At 39.3% G+C, this 17,227-nt stretch overlaps 1 pseudogene; it reads right to left on the bottom strand.

The window, feature by feature from the left end:
* Positions 1-9,279: 9,279 nt before the first annotated feature.
* On the bottom strand, positions 9,280-10,273 carry LOC100605391 (annotated as a pseudogene).
* Between the last annotated feature and the right edge of the window lie 6,954 nt (positions 10,274-17,227).

Raw genomic sequence — 17,227 nt, 5'->3', positions numbered from 1 at the left:
GTCTTGGGTCCCCAGAAGAGAAGTACAGGAGTCTTGGCAGCTGACATACCTAGTCACGGGGTGGCTGTTGAGAGAGTAAATCACAGTACATGATTATGTAGGTGAGCCATATACGTGATGGCAGGAGACAATATTCATGCTTAAGTTACAAAATCAACTCCAGGAGTCAGCCAGGAATCTTGCCAATCTTCATCTTCCTTCCTTCCCACTATGCATATCCCAGAAAGACTAAAAATCAAGGGAATTGGGCATTCCTGTAATTCAGCCTCTTGTCTCCATACTCTTTCCTGTCTTGTACTCTCCAGACTCACATATATACTGAACGTTCTTCTATTATCTTCCTTAATTGAAATATATATTTTTTCTTTTTAAACTCAACCATTTAAATTCTTTTACTTACATTTTTTCTTTGCTTCCTTCTTCCTGTCTTACATTAGATTATAGAGGTCATATTTCAACTATTTTATTACAGTGAAATATTTTTGTTTAAATTGTTTTTCAATAATGGTAAGTAGAATTGTTAAGGTTGGCTTATGTGAGACTAAACAAATATTCACAGAGAAATGATCATCCAGTTTCATGAAGGGACACATTCAAGAATATTTATGACAGCACATTTATAGGCTAGGACTTGGAGGTAATCTTGGTATCTGTCATGGTGGAAATGGGAAAGTAATGTGGGAAGTGCTATCGACAATGATCTAGATGTTCATGTACGGCCATGCATAGATCTTAAAGATAGTGCTAAGGAAGTAAGAAACAGAGAGAGCGCTATAGCACAGTAAGACGTAAGTAAATTAAAATAAATGCACACAAGAAAATATGTATTTTTCAGAGACATGCAAATAAAATATGTCAAAAATTAAAATGCATGTATATTTAAGGGGAAGGCAATGGTAGTGGAGACAGGAATAAATTGATGTAAAAATAAAGAGAAGGCATTTGCATGTGTCAGCAATAATATTGCTCCATTAATGTGATAATAATGCGATGAGTATGGATGAACTCAACTCTCTGTACTTGAGGTTTCAAATAAAGATATGAATACCTTTATTAAGGGGAATTCTCCAAATGGGGTATTTGAGAGATGTTTCTGACTAAGCTGGTTTGAATCAGAAATGCTGTTTCCATAAAGGGGCAGACCTAATGCATCCCAAGAATTGACTTATCTAAAGTCAGATAAGTAACATCTCCTACAGCCAGTAACAACCTTCTTATCTGGCAAATAGATGTAAATATCAACATGATTGTCATCCTGGCAGGTATTGCTGAGGACCATGCAGTTTGCATCATTGTACATAGATATCAAATGCTTGTCCAAAGTAATTTTTTCAGCATTCTATGGGGAGTGACACCTTACATTTGTACATTTTATATTATTCAAAGCACTTTATTTACAATCCCCTTTGATTCTCCTAAAAGTGGCTGAGTCAGATATTATTATACACTTCACAGATAAAGACAGAAACACAGCATAGCTCAGTGATTGTCCCAATGTCACACAAGTTAGTAGATCTGGTCTAAAACCCATCTCTCTGGAGGAACTGGTATGTTTCTTTTCTCTCTCCTCATGAGAATATACAGCTAACTGGGTCATGTGTCTTTTTGCTTTATTTCCAGAAAGTTCAGAGCCAGATTTGAAGCTCTTGTGAAAGAATTACAACTTCTTATCATCTGCATATTTGTGTCCTTTTTGCATTGGTCTTAAGCTTTTACTTTTTTCTATTTTTCCTGGTCATAATTATTTATTTCTATGTATATTTCTACTCTTATATTATTCTAGAGCCACTATAGGCTACACTGGACAATTTGTAGAAGAGACGGGAGTATAGATAAATGCATGAATGTAAATAAAAGGAAAAAAAATCCTCACAACACTAAAATAAAGCATTGCTTCTTGGGAAGAAGATCAGATAATTAGCTCTAATGAGCCTGGCTACATTTAGAAAATCTCTGTGTTTGGATTATATATGATTTAATTAGTATTTGGACAACTATGATTAATGAGAGGACAAATCTCTAGAACCCCATTGAGTAAAAAGGATGATTTTAGATTTTAATACTTAGCAAATCAAAATGACCCTAGTTCAGTATGCCTTATTGTGTTACAGGTAAAGAACAGCCATCCAGTGAAATCAACTACTCTGGAGCGGCCTGGTTTTTGAGCATGAAATTAAGATACTGAGTTTGTGACTTCTGTCCTCCATTCGTTATATGGATTGCCCTTCATATTGGATCATGTGTCCTCGACCCACCTGTCCAGCTTCATCCCTCTCCTGCCACTTCCCATCTGGCATCTGACATTCCACAGATTCACAGACTTCCTAGCTAATACCCACACTGAGTCCTCTGATGGATTCCCTTTCACTACTTCCCATTACAGGCCCAGTTTATGTCATCTCTCTTAAGAAACTTTCTTTGATTTCGGCTCCTTATTGATCAGATGACTCAATCAGAAGCCGTCTTCTCTATGCTTCATAAGATTTTGAAAATGCCACCATTATTATTGGCTTATTTATCTCCCCTGATAGATTGTGAACTCCTTATGTTTTTGGCTATTACTTGGTCATCTAGGCCCTGATGTGGCCTATTATAGTGCTTAGCTTATAGGAGATACCCAGTTTATCTTTCACAATGAGCGAACACAGCTGGTTGAAAAGATGTCCAATGAGTTGCCACATGCACAGGTCAACAAGACATTTCCCCAGGTCACAGTCACATGCTGTTCAGGAATGCTTTCTTTTGGTTTGATCTCTACTCCCTGGGCTCCCAATTATAACAACTTACTGCCTGTTGTTTTTGGCCTTACTTTGGTCCCTTTTTAAATTTTTTAATTTTTATTTTTTGAGACAGAGTCTGGCTCTGTCACCTAGGTTAGGGTGCAGTGAGTGGTGTGATCTTGGCTCACTGCAACCTCCACTTCCTGGGTTCAAGCGATTCTTCTGCCTCAGCCTCCTGAGTAGCTGAGACTACAGGTGCTCTTAATTGCCATGCTAATTTTTGAATTTTTCATAGAGACAGGGTTTCACCAAGTTGGCCAGGATGGTCTCGAACTTGTAACCTCAAGTGATGCTCCCACCTCAGCCTCCCACCTTTATTTTTTATTTTCCTAATGATTAAGGTTAGTTTTAATCTCAAAGCCTAGCTCTTGCTTTAAGGGTTATTTTTTGATTGCCACTGTTTAATAAAAGCATCTCATATTTTATCTGGTAAAAGATGTAGAGGTCAACCTGATAATCATGTTAAAGGATATATAGGTTTTTAGGATATATAAATATCTATATTCTATGAAATATGTCTGAAATTACATACGGTTGGCTTTCTATATTTATGGGTTCCACATCATGGATTCAACCAACCACATATTGAAAAAATTTGAAAAAATAAACTTATAAAAAATCAAAATACAATAAAAATACAAAATTTTAAATACAATATGGTAATGACTTACATAGTCCTTACATTGTATTAGGTATTAAAAGTAATCTAGACATGATTTAAAGTATGTGGGAGGATATGCATAGGTTATATGCAAATACGATGCCATTTTATATAAGAGACTTGAGAAGATTTTATTTGTAGAAGTCCTGGAACCAATCTCCCATGGATACCAAGGAATGATTATACATATATATGTATTATATATGTGTGTCTATATATAATACATATATGTACATATACATATGTATATATATGTATATATACCTATATGCATACATATATAATATATAATACCTATATGTGTATATACACACACAGTATACTGATATAGATGTACATGTATATATGTGTGTGTATTTTTATTATACAATATGATTTCTATGATAAGCTCTTAAGTGTCAAAATTGAGCTTTAGCTGAATCTTTAAGTTTCACTCTCTTAGTATGAAATAAATCTGAATCCTTTATAGAAAACCTAGAGATAAATACCAGTTTTTAAAAAGTCATGCTTGTTATTATGCATGTGTGCATCCCTTCATTATGCAAACATTTATTGACTCTAGAACTAGAATAAATGCTGTGATACAAAAATAAGACAGACAATATCTATGTCCAGAAAGCTAATGGGAGCACAGCAGGAGCTGATGGTAGAGTTGGGTGTAGAGCCCAGACATGAAGGACTGTGTATATCATGCTAAGGAGATGGTTCTTTCCCTGTCACCAGTGGGGAATTTTTAAAGCCTTTGAAGCAGGATAGACACAAGATCTTGTCTCTATTTGTACTTTAAAATGTTCTAATTCTTTGAGAAAAATGAAATAGTGGAGATATAAACCAGTAGATTATTGCGAAAGGCCAGGAGGGAGATAGTGAGAGCTTAAGCTATGGCAGTGGATAAGGGATGGAGAGGAAAGGACAGATTAAGTAAATAGGTAAAATAAACAGAATGGTCACTGTAAGTGAAGAAGATGGAAGAGGGAAATGCCTAGGGCAGTAACTGGTTTCTCGCTGGGCATTGTGGGAGTGACATTTATGGGAAAAAGGAACACAGAAGACCAAAATGAAATAAGAATTCATATGTAAAAATAACTACCTTACATAAGTAGTTATGTGTGAAAGTAGAAATACTGTCACTTATCATCATTATTTAAAAGTCAAGGTCCTGAAAATAACACTTTAAACTACACTTAATTTGACTGTAAGAGAGTATCACGTTTCTTTAGTCAGGCTATGTGTTTTGCCTTTATATTCTTGGACACAAACATATTGTTGAAGTCAGAAGTTGAGGCTGAAAAGTGGCTTGAGTCCAACTCTTCTGAATTTCAGTGTGCTATGCTGGTGTCTATGCTGGTTACTATCAATATGGTGATCACTGGGTCTGGTAATGCACCAAACTACTGAAGGTGCAACTGGTTAGTTAAAAGTAATAGACTTCCTCACTGCCCCCCTCCCCGCCACACACAAACTTAATGATTTAAATCTTTGCCAGTCAACTAGGATAGTGGTGATAAATTCCCTCAGTTTTTGCTTGTCTAGAAAAGGCTTTATTTCTCTCATGTCTGAAAGGTAGCTTTGCTGAGTGTAGTATTCTTGACTGGCAGGTTTTTCTCCTTTCAGCACTTCAAATAATTCATCCCATTTTCTTCTAGTCTGTAAGTGTACGGCAAGGAAATATGCATTAGTCTAATGGGGATTCCTTTATGTGTGACTCAATGCTTTTATCTTGATGTTTTTAGAATTCTCTTTGTCTTTGACTTTTGACAGTTTGACTATAAAATGCCACAGGGAGTAGAATTTTAGACTGAATCTTTTTGGAGACCTTTGAACTCCTAGATCTGGGTATGCATATCTCTCCCCAGCTTGGAATGATTTTAGCTATTATTTTATTAAATAGGTTTTTCTACACCATTTTCCTTCTCTTTTCCATCTGAAACTCCCATAAATGAGAACATTTGTGGGGGTCCTATAAGTCTTGTAGCCTTTCTTTACTCTTTTTCATTCTTATTTCCTTTATTTTTTCTGGCTGGGTAATTTCAAATAACCTATCTTCAAGTTCAGAGATTTTTTTTTTTTTTTGAGACAGAATCTTGCTCTGTTGCCCAGGCTGGAGTGCAGTGGCACCATCTCGGCTCACTGCAACCTCTGCCTCCTGGGTTCAAGCGATTCTCCTGCCTCAGCCCCCCGAGCAGTTGGGACTACAGGCACATGCCACCATGCCCACCTGATTTTTGTATTTTTAGTAGAGATGGGGTTTCACATATTGGCCAGGATGGTCTTGAACTCCTGACCTTGTGATCCATCCACTTCAGCCTCCCAAAGTGCTGGGATTACAGGCATAAGCCATTGCAGCAGGCCTAAGTTCAGAGATTCTTTTATTGGCTTGATCAAGGCTGCTGTTGAAGCTCTCTATTATTTCTTCAATTCATAGAAATCATTAGCTGCAGTATTTCTCTTGGCTTTTTCAATGATTTTTATCTCTTTGTTGAATTTATCATTTGTATCATAAATTTTTTTCTGATTTTGTTGAATTGCCTGTCTGTATTTTCTTGTGTCTCATTGAGTTTTCTTAAGATCACTATTTTGAATTTCTTTTCCAGCAGTTTGTTGATTTCACTTTCATTGGGTCTGTAACCAGATAGTTATTATATTTCTTTGGTGGTATCAGATTTTTCTTGCTTTTTAATGTTGTGTGTGTGTGCTCCTATGTTGATGTCTGTGCATCTGGTGGAAAAATCACCTCTTCCAAAAATTCTAGAGTGGATTTTGTAGAGAAAAACTTTCATCTGCAGTTGGGTTTTGGTGTGCCAGTTTAGAAGGATGTAGTGATTCTATTTTCAGACAGGTACAGTGCAGTCAAGAACATTATACCCAGCAAAGCTGCCCTTCAATAGCTTCTGCAGCTGTTCAAAGTCAACAATAACTGTGAGCACCTCAGTAGCATAAGCTGTAGAAGTTTGTGGGATGGCAGTGGCAGTGTAGGTTGTTAATAGCTCCTCAGTGTCAAGGGCTTTTGAAGTCCTCCTTGTTTTCCCTACAATGAAGAGACTTAGAGGAGGGAATCCTTCTTGATATCAAGTGTGACATGGCTTACTATTAATAGCAGCTGCAGTAGCATTGGATTCCAGGTGCAGGTGCTTGAGGCAGCTGTGGGGCCAGGATCCAAGGTTCAGAGTCTCCCAAACTTATTGTGATACCTGGGTCTTGAGGTGCAGGTTCATTCTCTGTAGCAGGGTTGGAAGACCAGGTAGCCTACGGGACCAGAATCTATGACTCTGAGGCACAACCTAGCACTGCTCATGGAACTGGATTGTAGCTACAATTCCTATCTTTTGGGGGCAGGGCACAGCACTGGCCCACCTCCAGGGAAGAAGGGGTGCTGTGGATGTTTGGGCCTTTGGAGCGGGGTATGGCTGCAATTTGGGTGTCTGACCCAATAAGGCTCAGTGTGTCAACTTGGGTCCCAGAGGATGAGGCACCATATAGTGACTCTAGACTCTGGAATGGTGGGGCTCAGCAGTATCCTGACTCTATGAGGCTACATGCAGTGGCAGCAGGTACCCTAAAATGGGGGAGCACAGCTATCATTTGGGCCCTGGGATATAGGGAAGAAATAGCACAGCAATGATTCTTCTTTCCAAGGAGAACAGTGTTTCAGCAGCTCAGACCCCAGAGAACTAATTATGCTTCAGGAAAGCAGGGTCCTAGAGTTTGGGCAAGGTTTCTGAGTTCACCCACTGCTCTGTTTCCCTGGGATGTGGTGTGTGCTATGTCAACTCAGCCCTGAGATGTGCAGCTTTTAACAACTTGGCAAGGCACCACTTCCCCAGGGGGCGATGTGCTGTTTCAGTTCAGGCCCAGGTGATGTGACTGTTTTGGGCAGCCCAAGCACCACTTCCCTGAGATGCATGGCACTGCTTTAGCTTAGATACTGGAGTGTGTGACTGCTGTGGGTGGCCAAGACACTGTTTCTTGGGATGCAAGGAGCTGCAACAACTTAGGCACTGGGGAGGTGGGGCTCCTTTGAGTGGCCAAGGTACTGCTTTCCCAGGAGAAAGAGTTCCGCTTTGGCTACAGCTCAAGGAGAAGGAAGGAGCAGGTGGAGCAGCTCCACATCTGCTTGGTCTCACAGGAGAAAGTGTAACAGCTGCTCACAGCTTGACATGGGGATGTCAGGCTAGGGTGGTTCGGTGGTAGCTTAGTCTCAGGGGTGAGAAGAAGCCATGGCTATTTGTCTTTGGAGAAAGACACACTTCTGTAGTAGTTCCAGTTCCAAGATGGCACAGCACAGGAACCACTGGCCACAGGGGGCAGGGACAGTGTTAGCTCCTTCTCTGGAGACAGCATAGGTATATAGACCCCAGGAGCTGGTGAGGACTGTAGGGGACCAAGGTCTGTAGGTGTCCAAGGTGTTGATGGGTGTTCCTGGGATCGTCTTCATCTCTAACTGATGAAGATGAGTCAAGTCCTGGTGAAATACTATGAAGTATTTGTCTATAATCTTTGTGTTATGTTTAGTCCTCTTCACTGTCAAACTCTCCCTTTTCCCTCCGCTTCCTTAACTCTTCCTCATTTTCTAAGGCTCTCTCTCAATTCAATCAAAGATCTGAGAGCATCATTTACATTTTAAAACTCATTTATATTAACATATTAATTCTCCTAGGTTTAATCCCTTTTTATATTTCAACAAATGATTTATTAATATTACATTACAACGAGTGACAAAATATTTGTATCTAATTCTAGACATTGAGAATTAGATTCTAGAATGAATCGTTGGAATAGAAGAAAAATAAAGATTTTGTTTTCTCATAACTGTAAAACTGTCATCTTAGTCTAGGCACAGCTAATGCAACATTTTCTTCAACCCCACAGGCTCCATTCCCTTTACTACTTGTAATACTCTTGGTCACTCACAGGAGAAAGATACTGTCAACATCAGTAGTTAGCAACATTTTCAAAATGCATTTTGTTGTCTTAGACGTTATGCTGTTATTTCCGTAATCTCATACAGTCTTATTTACTTCTGTACATAAGACATGAGCCCTCAACATTCATGTAGGTGAATATTTCCCATGTTTTTTGAGGATTCCCAAAAGACTTCAGGAAGTTCCCCAAATAATTTCAAGTGTTTAATTTTTTCACAATAAAAGAAAGGAGCAGTGTCAATCTGTGAGAGTCAGACCAGCAGTTTAAGTAAGACCCTCTTCATAGCTCAGTTTCTGGTGCATGAAGAGATTCAATTAGCCTTCTTGCTCTCAGTTCTTAGAAGAATTTGAGAGGAATAAGAGCAATAACTACCTGTATTATTTCATAGCCTAAGAACAGAGAAAATAGATGTCAAAAAATAGATGTTAAAAAAACAGAAGCCAATTCCTTTCATCCTAGGATGTCTGAAAAGGAGAGATTGTATGGAGCATGGATGCAGAAAAGAAGGAGTTATGCCTATGAGAAAAAAATAAACTCTGGGCACAATCCCTCAAGGCCAGAGAAACAACCACTAAGAGCAATTAGCATCAATTTCATTGTCACCAGGAGGGCACATACCAGAGAACCTGGGACAAAGCCTGGGATAGAGCCTTTAGCATTCTTAGGCTTACTGGTGCTGTGGTTCAACAGTCTTTGAGGGGACGGAGAGAACCAGAGACCGCCACCATCATGTGTAAAAAGGATACTATAGCAACAAGAAGGCTGCAAAAATCAGCTAGAGTTGAGGTTGTACACCATTTGAAATCCACCCTGGACCCATTTGAATCCACTTGCTTTCTTGTGAAAGGCTTGAGAAGTGCAGAAACACCTTAAACATGTGAAGGTGACCCTTTTGAAAGGCAGAAGAGGAACTCTTCATGAACTCTTTCTACTCATTAGTTTTCCTAGCACTTCACCATTAAAACTAGAAAAGAAGCTGCAAGCTATCTCAGCTAGCTTCTTATTTGGACACAATACCAATACTATAGACACAATTGAATGCATGACTAAATCTTCCTGATTCTTCCATTGCACAGGGTCAATATGTGTCTTCGACTAAATAGCTGTGATCTTGTTCAAAAAAAGCCTGTAAACACAGGGCTTGATTTTGTTAGCCTCTATCCCAGAGAATTGGTGGATCACTCCGTGGCTTTTGTAGAATTCAGTGACTGGCTTTGCCGCAATTGTACTGTCTTAGCCTTGCAGCAGCTGCTTTAGGTTTATCATCCTCATGCTAGACTAATGGTTCACCAGCGATGTCATCAATTCCACATACACGAGGTAGATTAAATTCCAGTTATATACCGTTCCGCTAGGAGAGGATCTTTAAGTGTTTCAAGTGGAATGTTTAACCTGATCACTAGATTCACTTCACAGATTTTGTCCAGGACATCAGCTTGCCCTAATGTTCTAGGAAAGCCATCTAGGAGGCAGTGCCGCCACATCTATTCTCCAACTCCAACATCATTAGGCATGTGATCACAGGTCTGGAACCAAAAGACCTTTCTCTATGTACTGCTTGGCCAAAAAGACCTTTCTCTATGTACTGCTTGGCCAAAAAGACCTTTCTCTATGTACTGCTTGGCCATGTCACCAACTCCGGTGTTGGCCTTGGTGTTCTCCCGCAAGCAGTGGCTACTAGAGAAATGTCGGAGGCCTGAGTTCTGGGCAATCCTCTCGCACAAGGTGCCCTTGCCCTAGGCAAGCAGCAAGAGGGTGACCGCACAGGAGTCTGGAAGCCATTGCCTTTGCTAGGAGGGGGTGGCCAAATGCGCAGCCCAGATAGCAGTCCCAGAGGGAGCTCCGGAGAGTTTTGTTTCTTGGCTTCTACTTCTGGCACCTTCTGCTCACACTGGGACTTGCCAGCCATCCGCCCTTTGGCTGGAGGCAGAACTCCAGGAGGCCACGAACAGACCCTGCAGGCTGACCTTTTATTTTCAATTCTTAAAGACATTTCAGAAAATTAGGGCAGACATGGTAGGTAATTTTGTAAGAGTAGACATGCCTTTTTCTTAGGCATAAAATCACACTGTAGGAGCACCCGATACTCCAAGGATTCAAACAAAATCCTCTTTCTCCTCACAAAAATGTAAGCAACAAGGCAAAATTAAATAGGCAGAGATTAATTTACTCTTGAAGGAGAAGAATAAAAGAGTCTCTTGCCTGATCCAGGCATATATATATGTATGTATATGAAGCACCCCTTCTTCCCTGGAGGTGGGCCAGTGCTGTGCCCTGCCCCCAAGAGATAGGAATTGTAGCTACAATCCAATTCCATGAGCAGTGCTAGGTTGTGCCTCAGAGTCAAAGATTCTGGTCCTGTAGGCTACCTGGTCTTCCAACCCTGCTACAGAGAATGAACCTGCACCCAAAGACCCAGGTATCACAATAGGTTTGTGATATATATATATATATAAAATCACACACACACACACACACACACACACACACACACACACACACACACACGTGTGTGTTTCTATTGCTGAGTGCCCTTGAAACCTTAGTTATCTCCAAACCCCCTATTCTCAGAACTAGTAGTATGCAGGAGAAGGCAAGAACTGAGGACAAATGTCCCAAAATCCCAAAGAGAGTGTGACCAAAGAGACTGACAAGATAGAAATGCAGAAATGAATTCAGGGGAGCCTAAACTAAGAAGAAGGTGGGGAAAGTGTCAAAAGCTTGTGAATCCTAGCTACTGGAGTGCAGGCTGTTTGGCATTTAAAATAGGTATTTGTGATGGATAATGATAAATATGGGGTATTAGAAAAACATTATTGATGTTTATTTCAGATATTGGAAATTAGTAAAATTAAATGAGCAAGATTGTAAATAAGGTTTAGCATATAAAGGAATTCTAATTACCTTTAGGGTTAGTCTATTTACCCTAACCTTAACCCTAACTGTTTTTGCGAGTTGCTTACAAAATCAGAAAATCATTCATGTGAGCTGCTTACAAAATTATTTATGTGAGCTGCTTACAGTTTTAGAAATAATGGTATATGGCTATGCAGCATAATAATGCTTGCATGGATCAAGTTAACCTGTGTTTTTTTGTGTGTGATTTCAACAGGAAATCCTATTTGTGCATGCTCTATGTAATTTATTATTCATGTAACATGGCTCTTTACTCACCAAATGAAGAAGCATAGCAGAAATTCCTCAGAACTTATTTAAACACAGAAGTACTATGTCTGTAATGCTGGGCATTGTTCTGAACATTATACAAGTATTAGCTGATTTAGTCCTTACAACGACAATCTTCTGTTGTACTATTAAGCCCATTTTATACCTAAGAAAATGAGGCATAAAGAGGTTAAATAACATAGACAAAGCAAAACAATGAGTTAATGGTGGTGAAAAGAGTGTTTGAACCCAGGCAGCTTGTCTCTGGTATATTTGCACTGCTGTAAGGTTGAAGTGTCTCTGGGTTAAACCAAGTATCTAGTTCCTTTGTCCTCAGTGAGGCAGAATCAGCAACTGGAGGGAGGAAATGGGTTGCTCTAGAACTGAACATCAGCTGAACATCAGGGTGGCTCAACAGAAAGAAAGGAGACAAAAGTAATGTAATAAAAGCCAATAGATTTCAAAACAAAGTATTCTAGAGTCAATTTTTGTACATTTCTCTTCTGTAGAAAGAGTTAATTACTACTGGGAAATTTTGGGTGTTATTTAATATTTACAAAGCTGTTTCTAAGAGAAAAGCCTTGAAATCCCATTAGGTAAGTCAATCCAAGTTATTCTTTGCTGCCTTTAGTCCAAAACCACTTTATCACAAAATAAAACAGTAATAACCATGCATACTAATGACCCTGAGTCAACAAGAACCTTCCCCCACACACATATAAACAAACACACACACGAATATGTACACATTTATACAAGTTAAGACATCAAAGATGTATGTGATCTACTTTAAGATATTTCCATTAATATCAAGTCAAAGAAATTGATGTTTTGATGCATCTTTGGGTAAACATCATGAATGTGAAATTCCTGATTCTTTCTATGTGACCCTCTGAACTGAATGTTTATAAAGCGTAATATAAAATATTTTAGTCTAATAAATTCACCTGAACCAATCTATTCAACTTCAAAAACTATTGTCTACTATTCTTTTATCATCTGTACCTCTATCCCCTCTCTACCCCTCCTTGATTATTATTATTTATAGTTTTTCTTATATACATTGTATATATACATTGAATGAAATATATACATATACACACACACACACACACACACACACACACTGATAGAAATGTGCAAATCTTAGCAGCACAGTGTTGACTAATGCATATACACATGAAACCCATATACTTTTTTTTTTTTTGAGACAGGGTCTCACTCTGTCGTCCAGGCTGGAGTGCAGTGGCGTGATCTCGGCTCACTGCAGCCTCTGCCTCCTGGGTTCAAGGGATTCTCGTGCCTCAGCCTCCTAAGTAGCTGGGACTACAGGCGTGCACCACCATACCCGGCTAAGTTTTGTTTTTTTAGTAGAGACAGGGTTTCACCATGTTGCCCAGGCTGGTTTTGAAATCCTGACCTCAAGTGTTCCGCCTGCCTAGGCCTCCCAAAGTGCTGGGATTACAGGCCTGAGCCACCATGCCCAGCCTCACATACTTATTATAATATAGACAATTTCACCAGAAAGTTCCTTTGTGTTATTTCCTCCATCTCTGGCAGTGAGCCTCTAAGATGGCCTGTACCTGTTAATATTATGCCCCTGTGTAATGTCTTTCCACATTAAATAATGTTGACCAGGGTAACAATAAGATACTGTGGAAATGATGGAGTTTCTCTTTTGTGATTGGTTTATAAAGACATTGCAGATCTCTGGGTTTTTTTTTTTTTTTTTTTTTTTTTTTGCTCCGTTGCCCAGGCTGGGGTGCAGTGGCATGATCTTGGCTCACTGCAACCTCTGATTCCCAGGTTCAAGCTATTCTCCTGCCTCAGCCTCCCGAGTAGCTGGGATTACAGGCGTGTGCAACCACACCCGGCTAATTTTTGTATTTGTGGTAGAGACAGGGTTTCGCCGTGTTGACCGGGCTGGCCTCGAACTCTTTACCTCAGGTGATCCGCCTGCCTCAGCCTCCCAAAGTGGCTGGGATTACAGGCACAAGCCACTGTGCCTGGCCACCATTGCAAATTTCTCTAGGGGAAGCCAGCCGCCAAATTGTGAGGGCACTCAAGTAGCTTAATGGAAAGACTCACATTGCAAGAAATTGAGGCCTGCTTTCAACAGTTAGCAGGGAACCAAGACCTTTTGCCAACAGCCATCTTGGAAGTGAATAAACCAGCCCAAATCAAGTCAAACCTTGAGATGAGGGCAGCCCTGGCCAATGTACAGACCTCAGTCTTCTGAGAGATCCTGAACCAGAACCATTGGGCTATACCAGTCCGAAATTTCTGACCCACAGAAATTATTTGATAATAAATTCTTGTTATTTCAAGCTGTTAAATTTGGGGTGTTTGTTATGTAACAACAGATACTACTAAACCCCTGCTATCTCTGTTCTGATTTTTTCCTTATGATTAAATTTGCCTCCTTTTGAATGTCATATAAATAGAATCATACTATGTTTTATTAAAAATAAAATTATGTAATTTAATTCTATTCTTAATAGTTTGAGCTTTTCCCTGAAGTTTTTCTAATGAAATGTTTTGCTCACTGAATCACAAAAGGGCAGCAACCAATGGAAAAGCACCTCTTAATTGCCTAGCAATTTCTTATTTGAGTGTGCATATATGTACACTCAAATGTGTATGTGTTTAATTATTTAGACTTTAAAACATATTTTCTTTTCCTTTAAGAGAAAAAATTTATTTAAATCTGTAGGAATGACTCTTTTGAGATGTCTCACATAAGCTGGTTTCCATGAGGACCTGTCTCAGGGCCTTGAACCTGTTCAATAAATATACAGTAAATAAATACATAACTAAATCAATCAGTTATTCCCATCAATTCGGATTGCCTGAGTCAAAGAGGTTCAGACTGTGTGATCCTTCCTACTTGTTCAGCATTTTGTCACTCACACTTCCTAAACTTTCACCTATGTTACAAATCGTACAGGTAGGTGTCCAACAGGGCCAGCCTGAGCCTTCTGTAGCAATGAAAAGCAGCTGGGACCATGTCTTGCATCACTGTGGACTTAAAGCACATACCCTACTTAACACCTGCAGGCTTTGGCTGGTAATTCTGTCCCCAGGAATGTCAAGACTAAGTCACAAAGATGTACAGAAGACAATGCCTCTTTTCTGAATACAATCTCTCTTTTGCCAACCTCTCTGAATAATACTGTTACTCAAAGAATATGCGATGTGTAATTCCAAACATAGAAAAATGTAGATGAATTTTATCTACAGCCAGTATACTGTGTGAAAACTATTCTATAATGAAAATTTTGAAAGAAGACTCTAGTCTGTTGCTTAGATGGTATGGAATTATAGAATCTGGCATTAGCAATAATAACTTCTTGGTAGTCCTTGGGCCATCTTTTCTCACACATTTGGGAGACTAGGTCAAATAGAAATGTTTATATTCGTCTACAGATGAATCATTAATTCTAAACATTGGGAAGATGGGCTTCCATAGTCATTCTTAGAAAGCCAAGTTCACCTTGTTCTCTTGTGTTGATTTTAAAAAATCTTTTTTTTTAAATGTTAAGTGTGTGTGTGTGTGTGTGTGTGTGTGTGTGTGTAGAGAGAGAGAGACAATGTTTTGCTATGTTGCTCAGGCTAATCTTGAACTCCAGGCCTCAAATGATCCTTTCATTTCAGCCTCTCAAAGTGCTTGGTTGAGCCACTACAACCAGCCCTATACCTTTTCAAAAATATGTTTATCTTTCTTTTATTAAAAAAAAATTTAGGCTTGAAATCTCAGCACTTTTGCAGGCCGAGGCCAGACGATTGCTTGAGGTCAGGAGTTCGAGAACAGCCTGGGTGACATGGTGAAACCCCGTCTCTACCACAAATACAAAAATTAGCCAGGTTTTGTGGTGCATGCCTGTAATCCCAGCTACTGGGGAGGCTGAGACATGAGAATTGCTTGAACCCAGGAGGCGGAGGTTGCAGTGGGCCAAGATTGTTCCACAGCACTCCAGCCTGGGCAGCAAAGTGAGACTCTGTCTCAGAAAAACAAGTTATATAGCTAAAAGTGGTTCATTCTCATTGAAGCCGTCGCTAGGAGAGCGGAATGCCAAAAGCAGATAACCAAGATGTAAGTTCTTAAGACTCCAGATATGAGGGGACATGCCAAAAAGACAAAAGAGCCAACTTGAAGGGGCTCCCATTGACTAAATCTGGGACAATTGGAACAAAAAAATTAATGATGATAGTTATAATCCATGAATAAAATAAGAATCCATGCTGATATAAATAAATAATTGAACGAATACATAAATGAAGGATTATGAAAATCCATTTTTTGAAGTAGAATTCTTAGTAACATGCACAGATTGATGGAAATAGAAAAATCATTATTTGGCAAACACCACAGTAATAATTGTTTTAAGATCAAGATTCATCCATGGGTGATAAAATTAATTCCTGAAAGTATTTACATAGTGTCAAAGTATCTTCCTGCAAGACAATTATTAGTTACAAGGAGAAAAATAGTAACTTTACAGTAGAGAAACCAGGCAGATACCACTTTAACCAAATGATCAGTTAGTCTCAAAGCTGAAGAAACACATTGATACCATGTGTCTTCTAATAAGCCCCAAGGAAGAGGACACAAAATCATTTCTGTTGTATTCTTACTAAAACATGCATAACCTGAATTTAATCATAAGCAAACATCAGCAAGCCCAAGCTGAGCGATATCCTACAAAACAACAGGACTGTACTCCTCATAAATGTCAAGGTCTTGAAAAGCAAAGGAAGACACAGAAATTATCTGGATCAGTGCTTTAGAACTTTAGCATATATCATAAACACCTGGGACAGCTTCTTAAAAACACAGATTGCTGGCTGGGCATGATGGCTCACACCTATAATCCTGGCACTTTGAGAGGCTAAGGTAGGAGGACTGCTTGAGTCCAGGAGTTCTAGACCAGCCTGTGTAACACAACATAGTGAGATCCTGTCTCTAAAAACAAATTTTTTTTTTTTTAATTAGTAGCATGTGGGGATATGAGCCTATACTCCTAGCTACTCAGGAAGCTGAAGGTGGAGGATCCTTGAGCCCAGGAGTTTGAGACTGCAGTGAGCTAAGATCCCACTACTGCATTCCAGACTGGACAACAGTGCCAAACCCTGTCTCAAAAGACAAAATAAAACAAAACACAGATTGCTGACCCCCCAATCCCCACTCAGAGTTTCTAATTAGTAGGTCTGAGATGGGGTCTGAAAATCTGCATATCTAACAAGTTCCTAGGTGACAACACATGCTGGTGAGCTGGGGGATCTCCCTCTTTGAGAACCAATGTTCTAGAATGTGCAAGCTATGGCCCATCAGCTACCTTCAACCTGTCAATTGTTTTTCTAAATAGAATTGTACTGGAACATAGCCACGCCCATTTGTGTATACTCTATGGCTACTTTTGGCCAAGTTGAGTAGTTCTCATAGAGACTGTCTGCCCTAACGAACACAAAAAAATATTTACTATCTGGCCCTTTATAGAACAAGTGTGCTGAACTGTGTTCTATAATCTAGATTAGCTAAGCAACATGACAATGTATGTGTGATCCTGTCTTAAATTAGAACCTACATAAGAAAAAAGGATATTTAGTGAGACAATTGTCAAAATTTGAATAAGGTCTGTAGACTAAATAATAAATTTTATCAATATTACTTTTCTGGTTTTGGTCATCATACTATGAT

The sequence above is a fragment of the Nomascus leucogenys genome, chromosome 18 (genome assembly GCF_006542625.1).
Source record: "Nomascus leucogenys isolate Asia chromosome 18, Asia_NLE_v1, whole genome shotgun sequence".
Lineage (NCBI taxonomy): Eukaryota > Metazoa > Chordata > Mammalia > Primates > Hylobatidae > Nomascus > Nomascus leucogenys.
Note: the sequence above shows the minus strand (reverse complement) of the source record. Positions and strands in the feature narration are given on the sequence as shown.